The 15,908-nt window shown below is 40.2% G+C and overlaps 1 long non-coding RNA gene across 1 annotated transcript; it reads right to left on the minus strand.

Moving 5' to 3' along the window:
- Positions 1-7,975: 7,975 nt before the first annotated feature.
- On the minus strand, positions 7,976-15,521 carry LOC141626344 (uncharacterized). The gene is made up of 3 exons (XR_012535940.1): positions 15,444-15,521; positions 15,011-15,090; positions 7,976-8,088 (listed from the first exon to the last, which is right to left on the minus strand). It is a non-coding gene; the product is annotated as an uncharacterized LOC141626344 (long non-coding RNA).
- Between the last annotated feature and the right edge of the window lie 387 nt (positions 15,522-15,908).

Genomic DNA, 15,908 nt, shown 5'->3' on the forward strand with positions numbered 1-15,908 from the left:
CACAACGGAGGCTCAATCCACCCATGATGGAAGTTGTCAAGGAGGAAATTATCAAACTTCTCCAAATGGGTATTATCTTTCCTATTAGTGACTCTCAATGGGTAAGTCCTACTCAAGTTGTGCCAAAGAAGGGAGGGGTGACGGTAATCAAAAACACTCAAGGGGCATTGATCCCCACCCGTTTGCAAACGGGATGGAGGGTGTGTATTGATTATCGCCGCCTCAACCAAGTCACTTGGAAGGACCATTTCCCCCTACCCTTTCTAGATCAAATGCTAGAGAGGTTAGGTGGGAAAGAGTATTATTGCTTTTTGGATGGATATTCCGGGTATTTTCAAATCCCCATTCACCCGGAGGATCAATCCAAAACAACCTTTACTTGCCCATTTGGTACTTATGCTTACCGCCGCATGCCTTTTGGATTGTGCAATGCCCCCGGCACTTTCCAACGATGCATGATGAGCATTTTCTCGGACTATGTGGAGCGTATTTTGGAAGTTTTCATGGATGACTTCACCATCCATGGGGACTCATTTGACTCGTGTCTAGACCACCTCGCTATGGTCCTATCACGGTGCATAGACTCTCACCTCATTTTAAATTCTGAAAAGTGTCACTTGATGGTGAGTAGTGGAATCGTGTTAGGGCACATAGTGTCGAAAAGAGGGATTGAGGTGGATACGGCAAAGGTGGATGTGATTAAAACCTTACCGTATCCATCTAATACTCGAGACGTGAGGTCGTTCTTGGGCCACGCGGGTTTTTATCGAAGGTTTATAAAAGATTTCTCCAAAATAGCTAACCCCTTGTGCAAACTTTTGCACAAGGATGTGGATTTCGTGTTTGATGATCATTGTAGGGAAGCATTTGACTTGTTGAAGGAGAGACTTATATCGGCCCCAATCATTCAAGCACCCAAGTGGGATCGTCCTTTTGAGATCATGACCGATGCAAGTGATTTTGCCATTGGAGCCGTATTGGGACAAAAGGATGACAAAGCTTCATATGTGATCCAATATGCTTCATCTCTCTTGAATGATGCTCAACGGAACTACACCGTCACCGAGAAGGAATTCTTGGCGGTGGTGTATGCTCTAGAGAAGTTCCGCCCATACTTACTAGGAGTCAAGGTGATTGTCTATACCGATCACAAATCCATCACTCAACTTGTGAGCAAGAAAGACACCAAACCAAGATTAATGAGGTGGGTTCTCCTACTTAGTGAGTTTGACATAGAGATAAGAGAGAAAAAGGGATTGACAAATGTGGTGGCCGACCACCTAAGCCGACTACAACTTGATGATCAACAAATGCAACGAATGGGGGTAGTCGATGGGAGTTTGCCTCATGAATCTCTCTATAGTTTGAGGATGACGGAGCCATGGTATGCCAACTTGGTGAACTACATGGTGACTAAGAAGTTTCCCACTTCTCTTTCATCTAGTCAAAGGAACAAGATCAAGTCCGATTCTCGGTTCTATATATGGGATGAGCCATATTTGTGGAAAATGTGCCAAGACCAAGTCATCCGCCGTTGTGTGCCGGATGTAGAAATCCCGTCCATCCTAAAGCATTGCCACGAGTACGCTTGTGGGGGTCACTTTGGGCCGCATAGAACGGCACGTAAAATCCTTGAGTGCGGTTTCTATTGGCCCAAGTTATTTAAAGATGCTCATATTTTCGTTACTACTTGTGATAGGTGCCAACGTTTTGGAAACATATCACGTAGGAACGAGATGCCCCAACAACCGATGCTCTACTTGGAAATTTTTGATGTTTGGGGAATAGACTTCATGGGGCCATTCCCTAACTCCTATGGATACATCTACATCCTCTTGGCGGTCGACTACGTGTCTAAGTGGGTGGAAGCCATTCCCACAAAATGTGATGATGCAAAAACGGTACAAGCATTTGTCAAAAGCAATATATTTTCAAGGTTCGGCTTCCCAAAAGCCATTGTGAGTGATAGGGGAACCCATTTTTGTAACAAGGTGATCTCAACCTTGCTTCAAAAATATGGTGTGCTTCACAAAGTTTCTACGGCATATCACCCCCAAACAAATGGCCAAGCGGAAGTCTCTAACCGGGAGATTAAACACATCTTGGAAAGAACGGTCAATCCCGACCGAAAGGATTGGAGCAAGAGGCTTGAAGATGCTCTTTGGGCTTATAGAACGGCCTATAAGACCCCAATCGACATGTCCCCATATAGGCTAATTTATGGGAAGGGATGCCACCTTCCCGTAGAAGTTGAGCACAAAGCCTATTGGGCAATCAAAGCTTTTAATCAAAATGTCGATGAGGCGGGATTGCACCGAAAGCTTCAAATACAAGAATTGGAAGAGCTTAGGCACAATGCCTATGACAATGCTAGCATCTACAAGGAAAAGGCTCGGTCTTGGCATGACAAGATGGTCACAAGAAGAGTTTTCAAAGAGGGAGAAGATGTGTTGGTTTTTCAAAGTCGCCTCAAGAATTTTCCCGGCAAGCTAAGGTCAAAGTGGTTTGGACCTTACAAAGTCAAGAAGGTTTTTCCCCACGGAGCGGTGGAGGTGGAAGACCCGACCTCGGGGAAAGTGATAAAGGTAAATGGGCAAAGGTTGAAGAAGTACTACAAAGGAATCGAACTACAAGGTGAAGAGGATCTTCTTTTAGAAGATCCAATTTATAAAGATTGATTCTCCAACATTGACTAAGTCGAGCCATCGACGTTAAAAATACGGCACAAATTTGTAAATATTCTCTTTTAGTGTAGAATTTCCCGCTTTTCATAGGTAGAATTTACATTCACGTCATTTCTCATTCCGTTATTTACATTCTTGTTAATAAATGGCATTAACATTCATGAAGTTACTAATCATTCTATGAAGTGTGAAGTCGATTTTTACATCACCTCGGAAGGCGTGTCATTAGTGAAGTGACGGAATTGTGGAAAGAGATTTGAATGGGAACGTGTCAAGGGAAAGAGCAAGGATGAGGTGAAGCTTATTGAGCTAAATTTTGGTTTTATGCCAAAATTTAGCTAACGAAAAAAAAATTGCGAATCAGGGATTCTGGCAGACTGCCAAACCCCTCGGCAGTCTGCCACGGCAGTCTGCCAAAAACTCGGCAGTCTGCCGTTTGTGCTACAGTGCGGGTTTTGTTATTCCTTAACCACGAAACACAAACCCAACCCCTTATTTCAGATTTTTCGAAGAGCTCCCCCTTCCCATCCCCTCAATCATCATCTTTCCACCCAAAATCACTCAAAATCTTTCCCAACATTCATCAAACCTTCAATCCTTCAATCTTTAGACCACAATCCTTCCACCACAAATACAAAATACCTTTGATTCCACCAAAAATCAGAAATTTGCCCCAAAAATTTGAAGAACCCTAGCTTTCAAGACCTCAAATTTCAAGCTTCAAGATTGGAATTCAAGAATTTAAGACGGGTTTTTGAGCAACTAAGAGCAACAAGGAGCATTATTTTGTGGAATTCGGGGAGGTATAACAACCAAACTCAACTTTCATTTTCTTGCTCTCTTATAGTCCGAATTTCGCCTTGTTCTAGTGAATTAGTTGGATTAATTGTTGTCTCTTGATGTTATAGTTGTTGTTGGTGGTAAAATTTTCTGGGTGAGGCAAGACAAACACCAAACACAAGCTTTTGAACATCTTCTTGAGCTAGTGCACACCAAGTGTTTGGTGAATTGTCCCAAAGAGTGAAAAATTTTTGGAGTGCCATATTTTGTATTGTTTGTGTTGTATCAACCTTCTTTGTAGGTACAAGAATGTCAAGGTTAAACCCATTCAAAAGGCCATCTAAGAGAAGGCTTGTAGAGGAGATTGAAGATGTGGTGGAACCAATTTTTACCGGGGAGGAAGGGTTAGATGCAAACCAATTAAAAATCTTTCAAAAACTCGGCCTACACCAAAAACAACCAATCAAAACCACCCGGTTCCTTGACCCCCCCACCCTAAACTACCTAGGCATGGGCACCCTAGCCCGGGCTATGCTTGCTAAGGTGGGCCTAGAGGCATTCTTTGATGATGAGTTATGGGATTACACCTACACCTCCTTTACCCGAGAGTTCCTTTCCACCTTGACGGAGTGTAATGTAGCGGAAGGAAGAGAGAAAAAAATCCGGTTTAGAGTGAGTGGAAAGTGGCACACCCTTACCCATACTCAAGTGAGGGAGGTCTTGGGAATTTCAAAAGCCCCATCTCCCATTCTCATGCTTGGGAAAAGGAGTGATGCGGCTTGGACCGAGATTGTAGGATCCGCAAATGCCAAATATGACAACATGATCTCTTATTGCACCAACCCCGTTGTGCAACTACTCACCCGCTTCATAACCACCATCTTCTATGCCATAGGAGAGCCCACTAAGGTCAATGCAAAGATCCGAACCACCATGTGGACCATGCTCCCGGAGGGGGTAGGAGTGCCCGATTGGGTACAACTTTTTATTGATGCTTGCATGGTTCACAAGACCAAAAGTTCGGGAGGGAGTATAAATTGTGGGGGGGCAATCACCTTCTTTGTGGCACACTTTGAGGGGGACATTGATGAATCCCAAGACATTTTCAAGACTAAGGGTCTTCCCTTGTACAATGACATTGTTCTTGAGGAGTGCAAGATGTTCAAGAAAGTAAGGCAAAACCCCCTTAAAGGTTTTTGGTTGGGCCCCGACAAGCAAAAGTATTTGAGGCTTCCAAGGCCTAAAAACTCTCCTTTGCCAAGTGGCACCCATGGTAGGCATTTCTTTTGTCGGATGGATATATCGGACTTTGCCTCCGATGAGGATGAAGAGGAGGCACCCAATGCCCCTCCCGTGGACATGGACACCCCCATGTATGAAGCGGGGGAGGGCTCTCATGACCCGGTTGCTCCTTGGCAACAAAATATGTACGATTATTTCAAAGAGACGAGAGAGGTGTTCACTACCATAAGTGGGCGTGTGGAGAATCTCCAATCTTGGCAACAACAACAAACACCAAGGTTGGAGAATCTTGACCAATGGAGAAGTGTGGTTGATGATAGGGGGAAGTTGATAGAGGAGGCCGCAACAAATCAAACGGCTTTGATGAGGGAAATGATTGCTAACCAAGAGGCTAACCGTGTTTGGCAACAACAACTTGACCAAACAATGACGGCCAATGCCAACATGTGGAAGGAGCAAAATGAGTGGAGAGGCCAAATGGACCAACAATTTGGGGTCCAAAATGAAAGATATCAAGAGTATGTCGAAGATTCATACTATGATGCAAGGACCCAAGAAGACACACTTGGGATAGTTAGTGGTCTATTTGGCATGTCTCTCCACCCCACCATCCCACCCTCTATCACCCAAGAAGATGTGGACCAACAATATGCCCGGGCAATAAGAGAAAGAGAAAGAAGAGAAAGAAGGTGGAAGAACCAAGGCACCGATGATCAAGGGGGTGCCTCGGGTTCTCATTGAAGAAGAAGAAGTGTTTGCCTCCTCCACATTGGGGACAATGTGGAATGTAAGTGTGGGGGAGGAATTTGGATTGTATTATATGTAAATTTCTTGTTGGTTAAAAAAAAAAAAAAAAAAAAAAAAAAAAAAAAAAAAAACAACGAAAATCCCGGCTAGGTGAAAACCCACAAGGGTGGGCGCCTAGGCAAGATTGGGAAGGTGGCCGAGGACGGGATGAAAACCCGAAAGGGCATTCCGGGTAAAATGAAGAAATGAGTTGCGAGCCACCATGAGGGGAAAGGAAAAGCTAAGGTGAAAACCCGAAAGGGCACCTTAGGCAAAATGAGGGATTTTCACCAAAAAAATTGAAAAATTGAAAATTGTAACACCAAAAAGATGGAGGGATAAGAAGGGAGTGATAAGGAGGGTCTTGGAAGGAGGCTAGAATAGGATTTAATTTCTTTTTGAGTCACAAAACTTGTCCCAAATCGGTGGATTTTTGCTTTGGCTACTTTGGTTGTTGATTTATTTCGGAGTGTGGCCAACCAAGTAGCATGATCATACCTAGCTTGGAGTAATAAGGGGGTGATATAAGTGGTGAATTAGGATGTTTTAGGAGTTGCTTAGGCCACTTTGCTTACACCTTGGGATAAGGTGAGAGTGGCCATCTCTTGTTGGCGATATAAGAAGGGTGGAGTTGAGTAATGAGTCGGAGTTGGAGTCATGTCGTGTCTTGTGCGAGGGATGATATAAGGAGGACGAGTGAGAGAAGAGTTTGTGTCACCTTTGAGTCTAGATTTTCTCTTTAATTGGTGGTAGTTCAAGAGGGAGATATAAGGAGGAAGAGGTGAGGGAAGAGTGGTCATTCTCTCCTACACCCGCTTGTGGACTTGCCGAATGCTTTCTTGAGTTTTACTCGGGACGAGCAAAAGTCCAAGTGTGGGGGAGTTTGATAGAGTCAAGAAGTGTCGAGTCACTAGGGCCTTTTTAGGCCAAGTATGCTTTTAATTAAGGGTCTTTTGTCGGAATCAAGAGTTAATCTTCCCGTCCCGATGATTGTCATAACTAATGCGTTTTGATTCACGTGTGGAGCTGCGTATGAGGATGGAGCCCGGAATCCAAAGAGTGAACCTCTAGCCACACTAGTAGACAAGCAATCATGCGGAGACGACCTCACATGAACCGATTCTGAGCCGACATCCCCTGCTAGGAAGCATGAAGGCTAAGTAGTGAAGAACTCGTGTTGAGGAAGTGAAGAAATAAATTGTTCCGAGGCGGTTTTGGCATCGCCACCATCAAGCAAAGATCTGCCATGGCGATCATTTTCCAGACGGCGATCTGCCGTGGCGATCTGCCACTCATCCGCAGCAGATCGCCGTTGTCTTTGTGCTCGTGACTTTTATTAAGCCCGTTGGCTTAAAATTAAGCCCAAATCCCGTATTACCCTAGATTCGTGTAATGCGACCTTATAAATAGTTCACATTTTGGAGACCTAAAAATCATCTTGTTTTAGGAGTAATTCAAAAAGGCTTGTGTGTTAAGAAAGCTTGGATTTTTATTAAGAAATTTGTAATCTTTTAGTTTGGATGTTAATCTTTCTTCAATTCTTGGGTTTTACTAAGAAGATGGAAGGCTAATCTCCCTTTACTTGGTGTAATTTAATCAAAGTATCCAACTTTGATGTTGTAAGACTCTTAAAACTCTCTCAATTTATCTATTGTTCTTTCCTTTGTTCTTAAATTCTTATGTTGAGTAGATGAATGTTTGAATTGATCACTCTTGCATCTTATTTACCCATCTATTGCAAATTCTAGAGAAATGGTTTAATCTATCTAGAATTGTTTGGAGCAAACTTGTTATATGTTGATTTGGTTTAAAGGATGCATATTTCAAGTAGGAAATTACATGTCTTTTCTTGCTAGTATGGTTTAATCTAGTAGGATTTGATTCTAGCTTACATCTCTTGGCAAAAGCTTCATGCTCAATTCTAGTCTTTATTCATGGTTTAATGAGTTGTGGTTGGAATTGAAGGACTCACATATATGGTTTAATTGTGTGTGTCAATTTCTTGAGATGATAGTATTGGATAGATAACAATAGAGAGAAAAGAGTCAAACTTTGTCATTGTTGGATTACTAAGAGAGAATTATACCAAGTCTTTCCCATATTTGATTGTTGCACATCTAGTGTTTGTTGTTTTGCTTCTATGATAAGAATTGCATCTTTATTTTCCCTTATTCTACTTCAAAACCCCTTTCTCCATTTATGTCATACTACATGTTAACCATTGTTCATAAGCATTGTTTGTTGATAAATATAATTAGTAGGTCCTTATTGTAGTTAGTGTTGTGATTAGTCATAAAGTCCTAATTAGTTGCTTTATAGTTAAAATTCAAGTCTTTAGTTCAAAAGTTCTTCCCTTGGGTTCGACCCTAACTTGCCAATTTACTACCCTATTGCTTGAAGTTAGTAAAGTTTAGTTAGGCTTATAAATTGTTAATTTGGTAGTTAATTCTAGTATATTAGCGACCTAGTCTTTTTCGTTATCACTTAGTAAGTGCCTTAATAGTGCTGCTAGAAACTACGGCCTTTATTCGGTTTATCTGCAACTGTAATTCCATAGCTGCTGCTCGTCGCTCTAAATCATGATGTCAAAGCCAAGCTGAATCAATATCATGAAATGGAAATATATCAACTAAAATCCATCCACATTAAAAAGAATCAAAGATTACTCCTAATAAAACCAATACTCATGTATGATCGTCCCACACCATGAAAGATGATAATTTTGTATCCTACCTTATGCTTTAGTTTGTATTGTATCTCAGAGATGTTAATATATAACAATTTGAGATGTTGATATTGTAGCGAATCAGAGTGTATTTTATACGGAAGCGTAATGAAAAATATTATGTGAAAAAGGTAAGACGATAATAATAAATTGCACTCTTACAATAATTTTATTATCACTCAAATAAATTGGAAATATACCAATTATAAATAAACACTCACACTCTTAACTCACAAATATTTCTATGGACTCACTAACTCTCACAAACTCTCTTATTGTTTGTTTTGTTTTTGTGAATTCATTACTCACACAAATGCTAGCTATTTATACTACACAACACACTATTGAAATAATGGCTTGATTTGCTTCTACACACAAAGTCTTACACACATGTGTAAAATGAGTAAGGTAGGTGAATGCTATTCACTTCTTTGACTTACCTACCACACTTTGATGCTACTTTGATTTCATACTTGCCATGGTTGGTGGAATAGGTAAGCTAGTGAGTAGGAGTTGGTGAATTTTAACACTCCCCCTCAACGACTACTCTCTCATATCAGAGTTAGTCTAGAAGTCATACCAAGTTGCATTCGGAACTTCTCAAACTTTGGTCCACTCAGACCCTTGGTAAAGATATCTGCCACTTGATCATCGGTCTTGACATAGTCCAGATGAATCTCACCCCTTAGAACCTTTTCTCGTACAAAATGGTAATGTACTTCAACATGTTTTGTTCTAGCATGAAAAACTGGATTTTCTGCTAATCTCATTGCTGACATGTTGTCACAATAAACCTTCACTCCAGAATCAACTGGTTGATATAGATCCTTCAAGAGTTGTGTTAGCCACACACACTCTTGTGCTGCCATCGCTGCTGCCCTATACTCTGCCTCTGTACTCGACAATGATACAGTAGGTTGCCTCTTACTACACCACGAAACAGCACCGGAACCAAGACTAAACGCATACCCGGTAGTTGATCGACGTGTGTCATGATCACCGGCATAATCAGCATCACAATACCCGTGAATTTCAGATAATTCACCACTTGGGTACAATATTCCATAGTCAATTGTTCCTTTAATGTACCTCAATATACGTCGTATTGCTTCCAAATGAGACTTCTTTGGATTTTGCATGAAACGACTAACCACGCTTACCGCGTAAGCGATATCAGGTCGAGTCAATGTGAGATATATAAGACTTCCCACGAGTTGTCTATACATCGTCACATCCTCTAAATCTTTTCCCTCTGTAGAGCACAATCTAACATTAATCTCGGTTGGAGTCGACACTGGTTTGCAATCGAGCATCCCGTACTTCTCCAAAATATCCTGGGCGTATTTCTGTTGACAGAGAAATATTCCACCTTTGGTTCTATCTACCTCTAGACCAAGAAAATGTTTTAGCTCTTCAAGCTCTTTCATATGAAACCTTATTGAGAGATTTGATCTTATTTGATGAATCTCTCTATCATCATCTCCAGTGATGATAAGATCATCCACATAAACAAGGACCACTGATAACTTTCCATCTCGAGCTTTCACAAACAAGCTCGAATCTGCAGGAGCAACTGAATAACCACTTTGCAATAAGAATTCAGCTATCTTACCATACCATGCTCGTGGCGCCTGCTTCAATCCATAAAGAGCTTTCTTCAACTTACATACATAATGTTGATCAGAACTCTCAAACCCTTTTGGTTGATCCATGTATATGTCTCTATCTAGCTCTCCATGAAGAAATGCGTTCTTCACGTCCATCTGCCACAATTTCCATGAGTTACTAGCTGCAAGTGCTAGTAAAACACGTACAGTTGTAATCTTTGCAACCGGACTAAATGTTTCATCATAATCTAGCCCATATTGCTGAGAGAATCCTCGAGCTACTAGTCGTGCTTTGTACCTTTCAATAGAACCATCTGGCTTGGTCTTCACTTTATACACCCACTTGCATGAAATGGGTTTAACATCACTTGGCTTTGGCACTAACTCCCAAGTTTCATTTTGATGAAGTGCTTGTATTTCCTCTTCCATAGCCTTCATCCATTCCTTGCTACGAGCGGCCTCATCGTAACTACTTGGCTCTTTCACGGTGTTCTCCACCATTGCTGTATTTGCATATTTAGGATTTGGCTTGTGTGGCCGGCTAGTTCTCCTCACTTGTTGTTGACTATCCTTATCTTGGATAATGTCATCTTCAACCTGACTCGGTCTTACTTCCTCAGGAGTTCTATGATGTACTCCTGTTCTCCAAGGACTTTTCTCTTTTGATGGTGAAGATTGAGATTCTTCACTTTCTGATTCACCATCACTCTCGCTTAACTGATCATCTATCTTATCCTTGAGTTTTTCCTCAATCTCCTTTGAGTCTGGCAGTAACACGGCTTGTGGTGACCACCAAGATGATGCTTCATCAAACACCACATTTCTTGACACATGATACTTGTCAGTAGTTGGATCACAGCATTTCCAACCTTTCCTTTGATCATCGTACCCAAGAAAGATACAACGAATTGCCTTCTTGTCAAATTTGGTACGAAGATGATCTGGAACGAAGACATAACATACACACCCGAAAACTCGGAAATGACTCACAGCAGGTTTTAGCTTCCACAACTTCTGAAATGGAGAGACATATTCTAGTCTCGCTTGTGGTAGCCTATTTATCACATGTGCAGCTGTCTTCATGCATTCAGCCCAGTAACGTGGAGGTACAGTTTTGGCATGTACCATACTTCGGCATGTTTCAGCGAGATGTCGATTCTTCCTCTCTGCCACTCCATTCTATTGTGGAGTGTTTGGACACGTCAACTGACGTTTGATCTTACAATCTTGTAGATATCGTGTGAATTCTGTGGATGTGAACTCTCCCCCATTGTCTGTACGTAGACATTGAATCTTGCTGCCAACTTCTTTTTCCACTTTTTCTTTGAAAGTTTTGAACTTGTCAAAAGCTTCTGATTTTTCCTTCAAAAAATCAACCCACACATATCTTGAGAAATCATCAATGAAAGTGATCATGTAACGATAACCACTAACTGATGGTTGTTTCACCGGACCAAATAGGTCAGAGTGAATTAACTCCAGAGGTGTCTCCGCCTTGAACTTTGACTCCTCATATGGTAGCTGATGTGCTTTGCCAAATTGACACCCAGCACAAACTACATCTTCTTTCACATCAAGTTGAGGAAGGCCATTGAGCATTGATTTACTCATCATGACTTTCAGTTTGGTGTAGCTTACATGCCCCAGGCGTGCATGCCACAAATCAGCCGTCTCATTTTTTCTAGCTTTGTCTACATATGCCGTTTGAGCGGACATTACGTAGACAGATTCCAAACGTCGCCCTTCCATGATAGGAGATGAATTTCCCTCCAAACTTGGATACACTTTCACATCATTAGGCCCAAAAACCACATGGTTTCCCGAAGCTGCTAGTTGTGACACCGATATTAGATTTTTCGTCATACCTGATACATGATAAACATTATCAAGATGAACTTGCTTGTTACTATATCTTGGGATAACCATGGCCTTGCCAATATGAGTGATTGGCAACTCCGAGTTATTTGCAGTCACAACAACTCGTCCACGCTTGTACTCTGACATGCTTAGAAACTTCTCTTTGTCTCCCGTCATGTGATTCGAACAACCTGAATCAATTATCCAATCATCTTTATAATTGATTAAGTTATCACTTTCCGCGACTAATGCCATTGCTTCGTGCACTGTCGACTTCTTGCTTGAACCTTCTTGTTCAACTGAATATGAAGCTTGAACATCCCATTCAACTTCATCATTTTTGTGCTCGTTTGATGTTGCGACATTTCCTTCTGCCGATTTTGACCAACAATTTCGAGCATAATGTCCCTTTTTACTACACTTGTAGCAAACAACATCTGGGCGCACCTGACCTCCTTGATGGTCTGGTTGTCGATCTTGACGAGTTCCCCCTTGTTGGAAGCCTCTTCTTCCTTGGCCTTTTCTGAATCCTCCTGGCTTTCTATTTGAACTGCCTTGAGAACTCGACTCAGAATTTCTCTTGTCACCTCCTTGGTATGACTTTTTATTACCAAAGAGAGCCTTTTCTTCTTCCTTGATGGATGCTCCAGACATTTGCTTATCTAGAGCTTCTTGGTTGGCTAACATATTTTCAAACTCAATAAGAGTTGGTTGTGTAGCCCAACCTCGAATTGCTGCAACAAGAGTACTGAAACCTGGCCTTAAACCGAAGATAATAATTCTTCGCATCCTGGTATCCGTGATTGGATTTTCAGGATCCAACTTTGTGATTTGCTCACACAAAGTTTTGACTTTGGTAAACCACTCGTTTACCGACATGGTATTCTGTCGAACCGACATTAGCTCATTCTCGAGCAACTGGAGTTGAGAATCATTCTTCTTTGAGAACAACTCTTTTAAAATGTCCCATGCCTCCTTTGGTGTTTCTGCATCTTTGATGCGGTACAGCATATCGTCCCCGACGGTTGCCGCTAACACGTACATAGCCTTTCCGGCTTTGACCTTCCACTTCTTAAGCTCTTCTTCTTTAGCTGGTTTGGCGGTTTCACCACCGCCAACAATGCTCCAAAGATCTTGTCCCAACAGATAGAATTGCATACGTGTGCTCCACGTACTGTAATTTCCATTGTTTAACTTCTCAATACCACTAGTTGAAAAGTTGATATCTCCCATGGTGACTTGATGACGCCCGGCTCAATCAAGTAAGCTTGATCCCCGACCAATTTGCTTCACAGTCCCGGACTGTGCACACTAAGATAATATTGATCCCGGATCAATATTTGGACAAGATAAATAACACTCCGCCTTACTGGCTCTGATGCCAAATGTAGCGAATCAGAGTGTATTTTATACGGAAGCGTAATGAAAAATATTATGTGAAAAGAGTAAGACGATAATAATAAATTGCACTCTTACAATAATTTTATTATCACTCAAATAAATTGGAAATATACCAATTATAAATAAACACTCACACTCTTAACTCACAAATATTTCTATGGACTCACTAACTCTCACAAACTCTCTTATTGTTTGTTTTGTTTTTGTGAATTCATTACTCACACAAATGCTAGCTATTTATACTACACAACACACTATTGAAATAATGGCTTGATTTGCTTCTACACACAAAGTCTTACACACATGTGTAAAATGAGTAAGGTAGGTGAATGCTATTCACTTCTTTGACTTACCTACCACACTTTGATGCTACTTTGATTTCATACTTGCCATGGTTGGTGGAATAGGTAAGCTAGTGAGTAGGAGTTGGTGAATTTTAACAGATATATACAAAGACGTACAGGTGGACTATGTTACTCCGACACATTATATTAGCTCGTGTACCATGTCCGAGTGTCCGACACTCAACACATAACCATGAATATGAAACATGGACACCTATACAAGTGCTTCATAAAATAGCTGAATCCGACTCGGAGACAACCTCTTGTCTTGCACTTCAAGTTGTGTTCGGTGGTAAGTTGGTAGTACTCATGCAACAATGAACTCATGTTGTTCATTTGGAATGCCTCATATTATAGAAAGCATCACTACTATAAAACATCCACAGAAACTGCGCTTATATAGTACCTATCACTACTATATCTCTGATTAGAATTTGCACAACTAAAGATCAGAGTTCAGTGGTTAAACTTAAATTCAAGAGCCTGAAGTAAACTGTGATTTCCCCACAGCTGAATCCGCTATTAATACGACTTTTAAAATTTAAACACATAATCTACCTTTTCATTGAAATCCTATACAGATTCGACATTTTCCTTCGACTCAATCTACTTGTTCAATTGTTGATCTTAAAAGCAACAAACGATTATCTGCCAATTTTGTAATTATCGAAACAAAAGCGTAATCTTTTCACCTCAATTTAATCAACTGATCAAGATTGGTCAAATAAACAAAACGTGTAATATATTTTCGACACCAAACATTTACATAGTATGAGAGGTAATTGATCGTAAAAGTTGACAATCAAAGTCATAGGAGAACAATATAAATAAGTTGCCTTGGTTAAGTAAGTTAGGATATACCTAATTTATCCAAAAAAAAAAGTAATATTATTTTTTTTTAGCTCAATTTAGTTTGATTTATATCATATAAGTTTACTTAAATTAAGTCGGTTACATTCAGAAAATGGCTCTGTTTGACAAAATTAGCATAAAAGGTAGCTGAAAAATTATAAGCTACCATTATGATCATAGTTAATAACACCCGAAAAGTTAAGAGGGTCACACTTTCCCCCAATAATATCGAGTATCGACCTGCGCCATAACCCGCCTTCACCAAAACCTTCCTCATCAAACTTATACTTCTGCCGATCACCACCTCGTCTCTTCTTAATCTTCAAAATTCGCTTTCGTTTACTAAGCTTACATGTTCCATGTGTCAACTTGTGAGAGGCTTGACGCGATAACTTAATTAGCACAAAAGCATGCTAGAGTCGTTATGGACTCTAGTAAGCTTAGAGCCACTTCCTTTGATAAACCAAGGATTTGCTTCTTTTTTTTTTAGGTTTTTATTAATTTTATAGTATGTGAGTATAATTTTTAGAAAGCTGAAAGATAACAAACTGAAGTATCTGAAGTTGCAGCCAAATTTGAACTACATGCAGCTAGAACTACAACATCAAAAATGAGATTTTCTATTACATAGATTTGATACCCAGCATGAACTTTACAGAACAAATTTGAGAACTTCTTGCCATTTTTTTCTCAAAAGAGGATGATGCGCAGGAATAAGATAGGACAGTCTACCTTAGTTCCTAGCTCAACTGATTGAGCTGACGTCCTGCTCAGTTCCAACATGAATGCCTCTTTTCACCTCTTCGTCAAAGCTGGTACAAAAAAACACAGATTTCAAATTATTATGGAGGACAGCTGATTACCAATTTTACTGACAGTCAAATAAATGCAAATCTCTGAAAGAACTGAAGGGGAAGAACAAGACGGAACTTCATTTTACAGGGTCAATGGGAACGATATAAGGGCTAAGAGAAGAGGATAGACCATCAAATAGCACAGTGATATAATTTACTTCGCAACGATTCGCAACGATCACACAAAGTGGAAAAATCAGACATGATCAAATAGCACAGTGATACAAAATCGACAAACCCTAATTAAACAATCAGATTAAGGATAATATTGAATAAATCAAGTGAAAAAGAGTAAGTAAAAGAAGGCGAACCCTCATTTCTGTGTTGCCGAAGAAAGTATCGAAGAGCTTCCGAAATATAATGCAATATTGTTTAAAACAATATTGTAGGATCTTATCCATATAATGCAATATTGTTATTATTGTTATATTAGGAGAATAATATCTTAGCTATTTTAGTTAACCATATTATTAGTTACCTAGTTTATAGGCATGCCTTTAGGAAGTAAATATTTTGTAGATGTAACTATGCTGTGGTATTGTATACTTTGATATCAATGAAATACATTATCAATCTTCTCCATTCCTTTGTGTCTTCGTTCTTCATGGCATCAGAGCAATAATCGTGGCTGTTTTGTTCTTTCTTAAAAAAAAAAAAAAAAAAAAAAAAAACCAATCTTTTCGAAAATGACACAGGGAGTTGGAGCTTTAATCCAATCCGATAAAAAAATCAGAGTTCATACCCCCTTCGTCACCTTTATATTTGCATCCTAGTGA

This window comes from Silene latifolia, chromosome Y, assembly GCF_048544455.1.
Source record: "Silene latifolia isolate original U9 population chromosome Y, ASM4854445v1, whole genome shotgun sequence".
In the NCBI taxonomy this organism is placed as follows: Eukaryota; Viridiplantae; Streptophyta; class Magnoliopsida; order Caryophyllales; family Caryophyllaceae; genus Silene; species Silene latifolia.